General features: G+C 35.8%; 1 long non-coding RNA gene across 1 annotated transcript; it reads right to left on the bottom strand.

Annotated features, from left to right (window-relative positions):
- Nucleotides 1-1413: 1413 nt before the first annotated feature.
- Nucleotides 1414-16227, bottom strand: LOC147830192 (uncharacterized). Its single transcript, XR_015440653.1, has 3 exons — nt 15244-16227; nt 13193-13280; nt 1414-10819 (listed from the first exon to the last, which is right to left on the bottom strand). It is a non-coding gene; the product is annotated as an uncharacterized LOC147830192 (long non-coding RNA).
- Nucleotides 16228-16357: the final 130 nt, after the last annotated feature.

The raw sequence follows: 16357 nt of genomic DNA, 5'->3' as shown, positions 1-16357 counted from the left end.
CTAAAAATTTTAGTTACATGGACTAAAGAGAGTGGTTAAACCTATAGAGACAGAAATTAGGTCTGCTGCTTAGAGTAAGAAATTGGAGATAAATAAGAATTAACTTCTAATAAAATTTCCTTTGGGGTGATAATTTTCTAAACTTATTTTGTATTATGTGAATTTTGTATACAAACTATTAACATACATAATATCACTTGTCAGTAATAAGAGACAAATATAATTAGTAATAGAAAAGAAGACATAGTGTTTAAAGAAGTTAAAATAGTGTTCAAAGGAGAGATAATTTGGGGATAATCTTTTCATTTTGATTATGTATAATATCATTCTTCATTCTTAGTCCTAAAAATTATATGAAAATTATTACTTTTTATAAAACTGGTACTATGTAATCATTTTCAATCATAGTTCAGGTACTTGTTCTTGCTCTAAATAAGTAATCTTCTGTATTCATATTAAAAGCATTGTACGTTTTAGATAAATTCATTAACAGTGCATTCACATTTTGTTGAATATCTCGGCAATGTCAAGAATTGTTTTAAGTAAAATACTACAATTTCCTTTTGAGTTTGTTTGCTTTTCATATGGGTAATTTGTATTTCCAATTTCTACAAATTGTACAAATTAGCAAACCTCTATAGGTAAAATCAGCTGTCTCAAGTCTCCTAGTGAGTTTTCTATGTCTATGCCCAGGTCATTTCCTAGGTTATCAAAATGATCAAATTATTAAAAGTGAAGTTATTGAGAGCCATGAATAGACTACTTTCCATGTGTACTTTCTTTTAAGTTTGAATCCCTATTCAATTAATAACTTGAAGTGAAAAATTTCCCATCATAATCAACAAAAATAATGGAATATCACCAATCTAAGCATAGTATTTCTTAGAGGCCTAATGATCTTCTCACTCTGAGTTTAGTCAGTGTAAAACTATATTTATTAATATTTTTCTACCCTGATATTATTTTTTTTTTTGGTACCTGGGTCAAACTCGGGACCTTGCTCCTGCAAGGCAGGCGGCAGAACCACTGAGCTAAATCCCTGGCCCCCCCGATATTATTTTTTAAAGCACAGTATACAGTATTTTATATAGGTGCAAATGTAGAAGAAGTTATCATAATGCTTGTTATACAGAGAATAGATGTGTGTAAATTACTATTAAAACTATTAAATGTATTTCTTGATATGTGAAAGCAGTTTTTCCTAATGGAATATTTTATAAACTGTATTAATTAATATATCTTTGAACGTAATTCTACATCTTATAAAATTACTTCATTTCTCTCTGTAATATAATTGCAAAGCTTTTATACTAAATACATATTTTAATTTTGAGAGTTAAAAAGAATATAAACTTGCAATTCTTACATCATGTTCATTAAATGAAGATGCAGAAAATAAATGAAATGCTAGGAGGAAAAGCATTTTCTTTTGCAAAAGAAAAAGGAATCTAACTATGAGAATAAATATTACTAGTTTGAGAAAACAGTACAAGGAATGGAAAGTGCTATTGTTACAGTTATTTTTCTCCTTCCATAAAGGAACAAAAGATTGAAGAAGCATGGAAAGCTACTATTTTAATTACTAACAACAATCAAAGGCAAAGATTGTACATTTGTAACCAAAAAAGAGTTGGCAGAGGAAAAAAAGCGATCAAAAGAAAAATCCTAATTTGTTATGATCTGTGTGGCTTATCCTGCTATTATTCTGGCTCAAAATTCAGAACCTCAGCCAATCATTTAATTGAACTGTCCACTAAAATGAATATAATTATTAACATCTCCTTTCAAAATATGACATAAAAAGTAAGAGAAGACTATTTCACATAAAGTATTCCCACTCATTATACAAATAATCTATAACTATACGGTAGAATAGTCTTCTCTAAAAAATCTCCTGCAAATAATATTTATTATTCAATTTCAACATCCAACAAAGCAAAATTTTATAAAGAAACACTTAACAATAAAATCAGTGCCTATGAAAATACATAACTAAATATATATTAAAATAATTTAACATTATGTGAGGATATTGTAGGTTTATGCTATGTTTTCTTTTGTTTATAAATTTATTAAAGATTTGTTTTATTTAAAAAATCAATTTTTAAAGGATTGGTAAGATTTTTCTTCTCCAATCACTTAAATTTAATCAATCTCTTATTTTGCCCCCATAAATGTATATGTACATTTGAAATTTTTAAAAATTTAAGAAACAGATATTAGGGAAATAAAATATATTATATAGACTATGCTTTTTTGTATTTTGAACTCCATCTTTTGATACCAAATTATTTAGAGAGCAGCTTAAAAAAATTTTCTCAACAACTTTTTTTTTTTTTTTTTTTGGTACCGGGGATCTAAGTTGGGTTCTTGGGCTTGCGCAGCAGGCGGAGAAACCACTGAGCTAAATCCCTGGCCCTCTCAACAACTTTTTAATACCTAAATTAAATGCAAGTGCTACAACTCCAGCCAAGAGCATTAATTTTCACCACACTTCCATTAGAACAATGTTTGGTGATTATTTGTTTAAATAGTAATTCTACATTATTAATTAATAAATTCTTCAAGACCAATACACAGTTTAACTTACAGATCAGAAGATTCTTCATTTTTGAATCTTCATTGCATATATCAAATAATAGTAATAAAGAACTACATCATTAAAAACAGTCTCCCTATTCTCCAGGCATTGTTCAGAACACTTTACATTAATTGATTCATTTAATTATGTGAATGATCTTGCATACTAATTTAACACTAATTATGAATGAGGAAACTGGAAACAAAAAAGTTGGTAGCTTCCCAAGGTCACATGGAATGTTAAGTAGTGGACTGGGATTGAGTCCAGGAAGTGATTTTAAATTAAACCTAGCAGTATACCATACTTTGTATCTTTCTGTCACCCCTACACATGTGACTTTAATTTAAACTTTGTTTAAACTTCATCATCTCCCAAGGAGGTAACAATACAATCTTTTCCTTTCTTTCAAGTAAAGATCCATGTAGCCTCTGTCAGATGACTCAACATAATTAAAGTTACTGAATTTCAGATCTGTTCTTGAAGTAGTTATGTGCTGATATGGAGGTAACTAAAGAAAGACCGTGTTTTATGATGACTATAAATTATCTATGAATCAGTTTAGTGAGTATAACAATTTCCACAAGTACTTAAGGAAGTATTTTATTATTATGCCCCTTTTGCTGAGGTTAGTTAACTTACTGAGTTAAATAAAACAACAATTATCAAGGGCAGAACTCACATCCAGTCATGATAAATGTGGAAACTTTGTTCTTCACTATAATAGTGGCAAGACATAAGTCCATGTATTCATGTTATGAAGCATTTTGACAGAAACTGAAAGAAAAAGAAAATATCCAGTTGCCCAAGGAAAGCAGAAAATTGCAAATATGAGCTGGTCTTGGAAAGTACAAGCATTAAATTACAAACAGTAAAAGGAATATAATGAAAATGTGAGAGGCAAGTTAAATATCAGTTATGAGTGCCTTATGGCAAAGGAAGGGGTAACTCAGGAAAGAGTGGCCATTTGTAGTTGCAGAAAGGAAGGTGTGGGGTAGTCAAAGGTAACTGAGAACTTCATTGTGGAGAAAAAAAATTGAGTTGAATGGACATGTCCATCGAAGCAGAGAAGTTTTAGCAGAGTCGTGGGGTAAGGAAGCAAAATTTCAGAGGTAGGGTTTTGATGAGAGAATTGAATATAAGGACATGGGCATAAGATCTTTATATGTCTTATATTATTATATCAATATCTATCCATAAATGTACTTAGAAAATAAACAGAGCTATTTTCATGTGTGAAACAAGATCAAAGATTGTTTTGCTTTTTGTTGCACTAGTCACTTGGGTCGACAAAAGAGTAAATACGTTTATAGTTAGCAGGAAAAATTCTAGTCAAGAGAAAGAGGTTAAAAATATAAGTGAAAGAAGAGAGAACATTATTAGGGAAAATTGTTGAGAGCTAACAAAATACAAAGTTTGTAGTTTTGAAAACTTCACTGTTGGTTATTGGAGAAGTTTGATATCCATGAGTATTTCAACTAGTAAAAATTAGAAAAATAAGGGAAACATAAAAAATTCTTTGAAGGAATTAGAAAGCTTTTACTATATCTAAGACTTAAAAAGTCAAATTATTATAGACAGATGAGTTAGGTAGAAATATTATACACAGTCAGATAGGGCTAGGTCCTGCTGTGGCCAGAGACATTACCAGTTGGAAACTGGACCTCAACATAAAAATGTAATGACCAGACCTGCAGAATTCCTCAAGAAACAAACAATGGGCCTAATGAAGTCCAGATACACATAAGCCACCCTGGTAAGTGACCAGAGACTTCTGGACCCACTGATTCCTAGAAGAATCTTTGTTCTTTCCATCCACACTTGTTAAGTGACTTTTTTCCCAATTGGAACACTATTACTTAAGTAACTATAATTGTAGTCTTATTGGATGATCATGGCTGTGGCCCATATTGTTATCCATGTGAGTTTCACTTTATAAAAGACCTCTGTAGAGTGAGGTCTCTGGCTATCCACTCAGGACCCTTCCTGCCCCTCAGAAACTTTCCTATCAATAAATATCTTTCTACTTTTAACCTCTGTTGTTCCTAGAATTCATTCTTTAATTTTTAGAGAAAAAGAGCTCAGTGTATCAGACAGCTAACAGGTCGGGAGATACAATATTTCATATTTCATCTCCAGTATTATTTCCTATATCAAAATCTCAAAGAAACGAGAGACTCCTATAGGAAAGCATATGTTTATACAAGACACATTTCTCACCTCATGCCCACCTTGTAAATTTCCATTGGGTCTTGTAGTTTTGTCCCACTTTGTACCCGCCTCACCACATGGCTTTGCTGTATAAAACATCTTTGAAAAGTGGGGTGGGCAGGCAACCCACTTTCCGCTCCCCCTTCTGTCTCTCTTAGGCAGAAGCTTTCTTTCTCCCAATAAATTTTTCCTACTCTTAAACTCCAACCTCCGTTGTGCCTAGAAGACATTCTTCAATTTTAGAAAACATGAACTTGCATTTCAGATATCTAGCAGGTTTGGGAGTTATATCTCTTCCCCCTGTATCAAAAGGACCTACCATACAATGAAAATTAAAATACCCAATAATATTAGAATTGACAAAGAAATGGTGTAACTGAAATACTCAAATACAATTGGTATCAGTGTAAATTGTACAACTACTTTGAAAACTGCTAGAAATATCTACTAGAGTATATGGATGCACATTTATGTGCAGTTCAAAAATTGGCAAAAAATAATCAGTTAAAAGTTGGGCCGGGGATTTAGCTCAGTGGTTCCAGTGCCTGCCTTGCAAGCAGAAGGTCCCAAGTTCGATCCCTGGTACCAAAAAAAAAAAGTTAAGACAGTGGTTGTTGGGCCGGGGATTTAGCTCAGTGGTTTCACCACCTGCTGCTCAAGCGCAAGGACCCCAGTTCAATCCATGGTACCAAAAGAAAAACAAAAACTTAAGAGAGTGGTGATCCTTGTGATGAATATTGACCACATTAAGTGATTATGATACAGAGAGTATTTGTAAAATGTAGATATTTGGGGACCTTCCCCAGAGCCCGAGTCACATCCTTTTAGCCTATCATTTTGCTGTAGCTATAGCTAGTACATTGACTTCCAAATTGATATCCTTTGGCTACGTTCCATATCTCTTAGACTCTGTGCCTCTTCTGCTAGAGATTTTCTGAAGCTGTCACATGAAATGCACTCAGGTATTCTAGAAATTATGCAAATATGTAAATGTTTGGTAGTAACTGTGTCCTATTATTGCAGACAACTAAGCTAGTTAGAAGGCAGTTGGACAGGGCTGGGCTCTAAGCACAGGAAACAATTGAGGCACATTCACTGAAAGTTAACATTAAAAAGAGAGAAACCACTGCACCCACATACTTTCCTTAGGGATGAATGGCAGTGATTGATATTGCAAATAGACATAAGTCAACTGAATTGGGGACCAAACCATCCCTAGCTAGCCCATTCCTTCTAGGAAATCCATAAAAGCTTGCTTTGTAACTAGCTTCCCCGTTTGATCTCCATTTAATCAATATTGCCCTGGCAACTATATTTGTAATCTTATTGGTTGATCATAGTTTTGTCCAACCTCATAGCCAGCTGGTGATTCTACATTGGATCTATAAGATCCAATTTTGTACCACTTTGTGCCCACCTCATTTCATAATCTTTCCCCATAAACACCATGGAGAAGTAGAGTGGTCGGCAAATTCAGTTTCCAGTCCCCTTTCTGTCTCTCTTAGACAGAAGCTATCTTCTCTCAGTAAATTCTTCCTATTCTTAACCTCCATTGTTTCTAGAATTCATTGTTCAAGGTTGTTTCATTGTGGGAGCACACTCAGATTAACACTTAGCACAGCCTGTCAGGTATTCCAAAGCCCGCACAGAACAAGCTCCCTCCCCCTTCTCCCTGTCCTCTTCCCTAAAGGCGAACAGGGACTTTCTACATAACTAAGGCTTGACCCCTCCTAGTTAATAACCTCCTACTGAGTTAGGGGTTTTTCTGCCCCACTGGTTTTGTGACCAAATATTCCCTTAAAATAGGGACCTCCTAGAGCTTGTCACTCCGTTCCACCAAATGTTCCCATAATACAGGGACTTCCTGGAGGCTGTTTCTCCATCCCCCAACCAGAATTTGTTGCTATATGCCCTAACTGCAATCACCCACCCCCATCAAAGGACTATGTGCTGTCTCACATGCAAACACCCCATGTAAGCCTCCAGCTCAGCTCATGCTGCGGCTGGTCTCCATTTTGTGAGTCAGTCCCGGCAGGCTGCAGACTGCCTCCCCAATACAGTTTGCTTGAACATATGTGTGCCCCTTCTTTTCAGCGACCCTTTCACAGCCCACTTAGATTAACCATCAACTTGATTTCTTATGGGAAAGTCTAAGATTTTCCATGGGAAGATTTAAAGAGATTTACATACTGCAGATAGAAGACTGAATGTGCTAAAAATTAGAATCAAAATGTAAATGTAAGAGGAGCTTCTGCAGATAGGTAAGTTAATTAGATATCTTGTAGGCAGTTAGACAGGGCGAGCCCATAAGGAGCCAACATGGAGGACAGTGAAGACACATTCACTGAAGGCCAGCTTGTAAAAGGAGAGAAACCACACCCTTGTAGGATGAATAGCAGTAATTGATATTCTAAACAGGTATCAATCACCTGGGTGGGGGGTAAATGTTTTAACCCAGACTTCCCAGGAAATAGCCTTGACCCATTCTTACTGAAAATCCTTGTACCCTTGCTATGTGACTTGCTCCCCCATTTGATCCCAATTTAATCAATATTACCTGGGTACTGTACTTGTAATCTTATTGGTTGGTTGTGGTTTTGTCCCACCTCATGCCCACCTTGTAAATTTCCATTGGGTCTTATAGTTTTGTCCCACTTTGTACCTGCTTTACCACATGGCATGGCTGTATAAAACATCTTTGAAAAGTGGGGTGAGTGAGCAGCCCACTTTCTGGTCCCCCTTCTGTCTCTCTTAGACAGAAGCTTTCTTTCTCTCAATGAATTTTTCCTACTCTTAACCTCCATTGTTCCTAGAGTTCATTCTTCGATTTTAGAGAACTCAAACTCAAGTTTCAGATATCTAGTAGGTTTGGGAGTTACATATCTTCCCCCTATATCAAATCCAAGCCTGATGGAGGTTAGTGATCCCATAAGGGACCACAAAGAGCTAGCTATCTCCTTCCATCAAGTGAGGACACAGGAAAAAGGCATTATATATGACTCTTACCTGGCACCAAATCTACCAGTACCCTGATCTTGGACTTCCCAGACTCTGTAACTGAGAGAAATAAATGTGTGATGTTTCAGTCCATTGAGTTTATGGTTTTTCTAGCAGCCTGAATGGACTAAGACAACAAGAGAGGAGATATATGGGAAAGCAGTAGTGTATTACTTGACTTAATCAGAGAAAAATAACAACAGCCTAAAAGCAAAAGACTGAATTTAAAGCCAAAACAATGGGTAAATGCAATTCTTCCTGCAACTCTAAACCACTACTTTGTCAAGGGACCTACAATAAAAGTCAAGAGCAGTTCTATCTGAGAGAAGATCTTAAAAGCCATTTTAAGCATATACAATAAATACTACTTTAATCTTTTGCCAAAGGGAACTGAAATCCTTTACCAGAATATACTGGAGCGAGAAACATTAGCTCTATTCACCAGAGTGTCAAAATGTCCAGAGGAAGCAATCAGTAGTTAGACAGGATGATTTGTCCTATAGATTATCAGTGTCTTTTCTATTTAGTCATTGTATGCCTGCGCAATGATCTTGCCAGTGGATTAGAAATGGTGACAGCAAGGAGACTAATGCCAGTAACCATCTAGCCAAAGTCCATCTAAATGTTGCTACTGTTGGAGGACTGACTATCAGGCAAAACCTGATAATGCTAAGACCTCAGAATTACAGCATTCCCCCAAAAGATGAGTGAACTTTTTATAGCACATTGTTTATATTGCATCTTTTCTATCCTAAATGGGTGGAAATTTGTCTTTACTAAAATTGATATCTAGTCCAGAAATGGCCTTGCCTTCCCTGTTTACAATAACCTTGTCGCCATCATCTGAGGGCTGGCAGAATGCATAAACATGGGATCCAGAATAAAGATCCTCTCAAACCAAGGGACCTTTTATTGTGAAATTATGGTATTCCTTGGAAACAACATACTAGAAATGTGAGTTCAATGTCTTATTAAATGCTCTGCTGAAATTACAGCTTGGGCTTGAGTTGCTGTCCTACAAGCTATAATATTTTGTTGAACCAACAACAAAATACTGGACAATGTAATAAAACCCAAAATATATACATTTTGACATCAAGTCTTAGAAAATCATAACCTCTTACCACATATTCCAGTAACACAAACAAGGAATTTTTGCTTCATTTGTCCATAACCACAGTAGTCTGTTTTGAGAAGAGTGTTTCTCTACAGGCAAATGGTGAGGATTTCACTGAATTCCAAACTGCCACTCTTCAACAATCTGGGGTTCCCATGCTAGTTGGCCAGTAAACAATGAATGAAGTTGTTATATTTGTAGGTTAATTGACACTGATTATTGTGAAGAAAAAAACAGTTACTAAATAGTGGAGAGAGAAAAGACTGTATCTATAACTCAGATTTATCTCTTGGTGCTCATGCATTTGGTGATAACTGTAAGTGAGCAGTTGCTCTAATCATGGCATTCTAAGGGCAAAAGCAACTCAGGGATCTAATTCCCTGTAGTGTTCATTCCACCAGCTAAGATGAGAAAAATCTAAAATAAGTGTAGCAAGTGTATATTAGAATATAGATAATTTACAGCCTCATACCAGTTATAATTGTAAAATCTGAAATTAGTTTACTGATTCTTGTGTATTGAGTCTTCTGTAGTAATTATAACCAAATGTCATGCAGATTTGGTGATGGTCCTGATTCAGTGATGATACCAGTAGGTCCAAAGCACAAGACCACAAGACGTGAAATGTGTTGAGCACCAATTATGCCCCATCCTCTTGGTCAAATACTTGTATTTGGTCATTGCTACAGCAACCAGTGGAATATAAGTAGAAGCTGGGAATATGTGTCTCAATTTAATGGTATGTTTCTTTCTTCTCTAGGAATTGGTACCACATACAGCACCTAAAAGAGTTGACTGAGTCTGAGTCTGTGCTTAAAACAGGTACAAATCTGGAAGAGAGAGACAGTTTTAACAATGCATGGGCAAATCTTGGCAAATGGGTAACAAGTGTGGCAGACAAATTTGCTAGTCTGTGTATAGCAGAAAGTTTTCATCACTTTTTCATAAAATCCCCAGAATGACTGAGATCTTTTTGTTCACAGTCAATTTTCACTTGAAAGATTAGCTTCCCTTTTTACTTTACTCCCTCAGACTCATCCAGTTTTATTTGTCTGGGATATGTTTTCAAATTAAACTATCTGCATTGAAGCCTGTGTCTCCACTTCTGCTTCATAGGAAAACATCAGCTAAAATATGATTGTGCTGTACTTTATAATCTCATGGTTTTACCAAGAAGTGAAAGGTAATGAATGCACTATTCTGGAATAAAAAATTTGACAAAATGTACTCCAACCCTGAAATATTAAATACTAATATCATTCCATGTTATGAAAACTTTTTGTCCTAATAGAAATTATGTCCACTTATTCTTTATATACCTTTCCTTAATTCTTTTGAAAAACAGCCAATTCCTTTTGCTAAAGCTCTTAGAATCTGTAAGACCCTTTTTATGTCTCTCCCCTTTAAAATTGTCATTTTGAAATAATTCCATATGAAAAAATATTGCAGAAACTATAAGTATTTTGTATATACTGAACTTCTGAAAGTACCATCCATGGCATAATTATTACAATAAGGAAGCTGATTCAAGACTATTATGTAGTCTTCAAACCTTATTCAAATTCACTACCTGCTACACTGAAGGCCTTTTTCTACTCTAAGACCAACTGTCATATATTGCACATACTTTTCATGTTTTCCTGTCTTCACTAAACTGGGTCCACTCTTGAATATACTGTTTTCTGACTTTCACACTTTTGATATCCATTTTAATATCAAAATATTTTTTTCTTTAATGAGACTAAACCTATGTCGTTTAACATAGACCTATAACTGAACTAAAACGCAGTAGTATATAAGAACATACAATGTGAATCTCTTCTACTCCTGCTTATGGAAGCTTCTCACTCAAGGTCTTCTGTACCATTTCCCTTTCCAGATGCTGGGAATAGAGATCGTCACCCAAGAGATTAGACCTACAGGCACATAAAAAATAGAGTTTCTGTCATCTTGAGTCCTTTATATGAAGAATAGCCATTATGAAACTGCTCATTGCAAATACCACGTGTGAGCAAGAAGTAGTTCCATTGTGAGTTTGCATAATTACACATTTGAATCTGATTTCTTTAAATAATTGCTATGATATCTAGAGTATCATAATTCAGAGAAAAAAGTAATTTGGGAAGTTAGGGAAAGTGTTCAACATATGCAACTGATTTCTAAACTGGGGGCTTAAGGGCTCTGATGGTCAGAGATGAGAATGCAGAAGAGTGCTAACTTGGGGATTTGTGGGCTTTCCAATGAATGAGAAAAAATAAGCAACCATACAATTTAGTGTCAATGAATTAATGTGTCCTTGTACCCTAGTTAAACCCATTTTCTAAAACTGCTGGCTGTATGTTTTCCTGCGATTGTTGTGCCCACACTGAAGTTCAAAGAGTCTAAATCTGAATTCTGAGATTTCAAAATCATTCTGAGATTTTTAGCTTAGGAAAATGCCAACACCACCCACAAAGTTATTGAAATCAAAGATCTCTGAACTATAAAAATAGTCTTCCTGTTTTTAGGGAGCGTCTAATCTTACCACCTCCACCCACTTCTTTCCTGAAACAGAGCCAAAATGTTCACTTTAAAAGCAAATGGGGGGAGGGGCGCAGAGATTTAGCTCAGTGGTTCCACTGCCTGCCTCGCAAGCACAAGGACCAGAGTTCGATCCCCGGTACCAAAAAAAAAAAAAAAGAAAAGAAAAAGCAAAAGCAAATCGGATCACTCCATTCTCTCCTTTCTTTCAGCTCTCATTCCACTGACATAGTGTAAATAATTGTCTTTACTTTCAAGATAAACTCAAATTCCATACTGAGGAATCCACATCCCTGGCATCATATAATCTGAGTCTTTGCCTCTGGAAATGCTACAGAGTTTCATTCCTGGGTCTTTGGATATGCTGTCTCTTTCTGCCTCAAATGATTTTTCTCCCACTCTGATTCACTAATTCATTTTTTTTCGCCTGAGGTTCAATGTCACTCTCCTTCCATGACCTCACATAGAACCCCACATTTTTCCATTTGTGATATTCATAATGATTAATAGTTATTCAATATTTGTACAATCGAGAGCAAACTAGATCCTTTGAGAGCAAAAATTATCTATTTTACTCATAGTCATCCCCTTCTATATTTGTTGAATGAATTCAAAACTTATGTTCTTTCTGACTGGCCTGACTGCTGCTTCATCATCTTGGTCTCCTTCCTTAATCTAGTGAGTTGGGTTAGAAACATGGAAGAAAATTTCAGTGAGTACAACCTTTATCCTGCAGAAATATGGATTTTTCAAAAACCCATAAGTAAGTGCTGTGGCCTACATGAATGGGCATCATGATTATGCAAGCCAGTGCTTCAGGGAAGATATAAGTATTGAGACAAGTTTTACAGAAAGACAGAAATTTAATTTAATAGGAATAATTAGAATCAGCAAAACCCCAAAAGTAAAATTGTGCAGATTTATACATTCAGCAAACACAGTTACAAGCACACAGATATGAATATCCATAAGTTTTCTATCAGAAGCCAAAAAATACACTGTATTATTTACTCCAATGATACAGGAGTAAAAGAATAACAAATCACACTAATGAAATGTGAGCAGTTGTCCACATACAGTTATGCAATGTGTTCTAGTGCTTTGGGCTGAACACATGAATAAAAGGCCAGTAGTATAAAGGTGCATTTCTACCTTATACTGAGAAGTCCTAGTTAGATGATTCTGGGGCTATTTAGAGAATTAGTGTCAGAACTCTGGATTGTCTCAGTGTGGTTTTTACCTGCTTTCAGGTCCTGCTTTATGCAGGTACTTCAGCTATGCCAAGCATCTTATTCTGACATGATAATGCCCAAAATGGCTTTCTCATATCTCTTTCCCTGTGTAGGCAGGGTAAGCCTTACAGGCCTTTTCCTAGAGCCCCTCAGTGACACCACCTCAGGTCAGGACTGGTTAATTGTACCTAGGAGGAGGTTTGAAGGTAAATAATTTGGATTTTCTACCTTGTTAACTTAGTGACATCTGTAAGAAAAAGAATGGCAACAACTACAGGTGTTGAGGTCCATCAACAGTGTACATGATAAGATCCTAAGAGGAGATAGTTCAACTAATAATATGCTGAGGACCAAAACTATGCCTGGAATTGGGAGGCACTGAAAGTTGAAGGTGGGAAAACAAACAGTTCCTGTCACTCAGACCATTAAACTCCTTGGAGGATCTTAGACAAGATTTGCACTTGACTGCCTGCATTTTGTCACTCAGAAGCCTGATGCCATGTCACAATATCAGAGATGCCTCCCACAGGTCCTTACCTTAATGGGCTATTTTCCTGCTGAAATAGCATCTATCATGTGTACATTATAAAATTCCCCAAGGAATGTCTGGAGTCTTGGTGGTGACCTATACAGGAACAAATCAATAACATAACTGGAAGAAAGGCATTAACACCACAAGCATATTTATTTTTTGTCCTGGGTTCTAGACACAGCTTCTCAAACCCTGAGAATCTCCTGGGTGGAAAGAATGTCTTTGGCAAGTTAATTAAATAACTGGTAGCTGGAGGCTCCTAAGGACCTTTGGAATGAAGGCTGTTACCAGAAAAGACAAAACATGATTAGACAATTGCCCTCCTCTAACCCTAACCTGAACTCTAGGAAAAGGAAAGGGAGGAGAGGTTGAGTCCAATCAACAAGGGTCCTTGACGTAACCAGTCAAGCCTCTGGAATAAAGTCTCTGTGGAATCCCCTCGATACTAGATCTGGGAGAGTTTGGGGGTTGGAGGCAAAGAGGGTTCAGGAAGATGAGGTCTCTCCCTAAGAAGCCACAAGAGAGTCCTGCATCCTTCCCCCTTTGACTCAGCCTGTATAGCTCCTCTATCAGACTGTCTTAGCATTATATTTTTTATAATAAACCAGTAATAGTGAACAAAGTGTTATCCTGTATTTTGTAAGTCATTCTAGGAAATTATCGAATTTTGTGGGGCATATCATGGTAACCATCAAATTGGTAATTGGTGGAGCAGAAGAGTAGGTAGTGTGATTCACCCACTTATCTGAGGAACTGACACTTGAAGCGGGGCGTCTTGAGGGACTGGTGTTGACTCTGGATATTCAGTGCTAACACTGAATTAAATTCTTGCATATTCAGTTAGTGTTGGAATATCAGAGAACTGGTTAGAACCAGAAGGAAACCTGCTCATTGAGATACTTAGATAGAGGGATGGATGGATAGATGGATGCATAAATAGCTAAAGGTTGATAAATATAGATCGATACAGATATTACTCAGTTGTAATGATTTATTTATGTATTTTTAATCTTAGACCTGTGATTTTTCAATTGTTTTTCCAGTTTCCTTGCTCTAAGCTAAATTCTACCTTGTAAGGAAAGGAATGAAACAATGATTAGATAAAATAATTTGATGATACATTATGTTGCCAGTATTTGAAAGTCAAGCAAATGTTTGAACTTAAAAAACTTAATTTTTCTATTTTCTAAAACTATTCCTAGTTCTGTTTCTTGATAATACAGAAAGCCACAAAATATCTACTCATGCTTGGAGGCCTCTAAATATTGAACTTCTTTGTTTCATTTCCCATTATTTTCCAATTATAAATTATACATTTAAATATGATGTTATCCCACATGGAATTTATTTGGAATTTGAACTCCTTGATGTTCTATCGGCATATCTTCTAAATTTGAGAAACTTTGCCTTTTATGATGCTTTGAATAGTAGAACCCAACTCTAATTCTGTACTAACAAAGAAGAAAAAAAATAAACTAGCAACATTATTAATATAGAGGCAAAGACTATAAATAAAATGTTAGCAAATAGAATGGCATTTTATTAAGATAATATACCAAAGTAGAATGGCTTTTTTATCATTCTCAATGACAAGATTCATTATGGAATACATTTCAAAATAACAAAAGGAGGAACACATTATTTATCTGATTGTGATTGAAATGGTATTTGAAAAAATTCAACATTTGTTCTTAATAAAAATCTCATAGCAAAAATAAAAGGAAATTTAATTAACAGAAAATTGTATCTTAAAATAGCCCCCAATATTATGCATAACAGTAAACATATTATAGGAATTATTTTCACATAACATGAAGATCAGCTTGAAAAAAATCAATCAAATTCTATCCACCCACTTTGAATAACAATGTGTTTTGAGAAATATTTCAGAACACACTTTTATTGAGAAGCTGTGTGTTTCTTTGCATCACTTGTATCATTATGGTCCAGCTGACAGCTGGGGAGGCCATAGAGGAAAACATCAGGGGCAGCAGAGAGATGGATGGGATAGAGTTCCTACTAGATAGTGAGAGAAAAAGAATGCTATTCCTCCTACCTCCAAGGACTGAGAGGAGGATGCCTTAGACCGAATGGAAGTATTCTCCATCAGCAGGTCTAAACCTTCACAGCACTACAGCAGAGGTCACTCACAGGCTAGAGAAGTACAACTCACCCTGTTCCAGTGGAATACACGCCCTAGCAATGTGAAGACAAAAGTGAAATTTATAACTTGCAAAATGAATTTACATTAGAAAAAGAAGTGTCCTTTCCTGACTTTTCTGACATCTTTTTGAAAGTATCTTGATAGGGATAATAACCATTATAGTGCATATCTTCTTCCGTTTCCCACCTGCTATCAGTAAAAATATTTTGTTTACCAGGACGAGGTAGAAGAACTGGAGTCTCAGAAGTCTAAAGTATCATTATACAGGGTGTTTCCTCCAGTTGTTCGTTCCTATTGTCACACTCAGAAAGGATGGTGGCGTCTGTGTGCTCATACTCATCATGGACCATCCTACACTCCTCAGTAGTAAAGGAAAAAACTCAAACGTCTGGTCAAGTAGTGGAAGGAGGGGAGGAATTAAGGAGCATAATGAGGAAAAGGTGCCACAGCAGGAGGAAATTAATCAGTGCCTCTCAACCTCCTAGAGATGAACCCAGACCTCATAATTTCATGTACTACTGCAAAATGCTAGAGCTGCTCATCAAAAGAATTTGCTTGCTCTCTCCCAGGGCAGACCATGACTCCTATTAATTTCTAAGGCAAGCTGAACACTTGAAGTCAGTGTTGGATTCAAAAGGGCAGTGAGTGTCACTCAGTGCACACAGAGAATCTGTCCCAGACAGTGAGGTCAAGCACACCTCATGCACACGCCTTGCCTGTGGTCTCTGCAGCACTCAGGCCATCTTGGAGAGGAACAAAAGCAGAAGAAAGAAAGCAGAACAAATAATGCTGCTTTGCCCTTCAAAGAATGACTTATCTAAAATAATATTTAACTCAATACTGACTGAAATAATAACTAAGTTATATAAAATAGATACTTTTTCTTTAAATTAGATGATTAAAAATATTCAATTGTTTTCCTAGTTATAAGAATATAAATAACATCTATCATGTTCATAGATGTAACCTACTATTAAAAACATACTGTTTCCATAACATTATTTAT

This window comes from Heterocephalus glaber, unplaced genomic scaffold (assembly GCF_053883595.1).
Source record: "Heterocephalus glaber isolate CG9 unplaced genomic scaffold, H.glaber_assembly_v1.0 deba00000281, whole genome shotgun sequence".
In the NCBI taxonomy this organism is placed as follows: domain Eukaryota; kingdom Metazoa; phylum Chordata; class Mammalia; order Rodentia; family Bathyergidae; genus Heterocephalus; species Heterocephalus glaber.
This window is presented reverse-complemented; position numbering and strand designations above follow the sequence as displayed.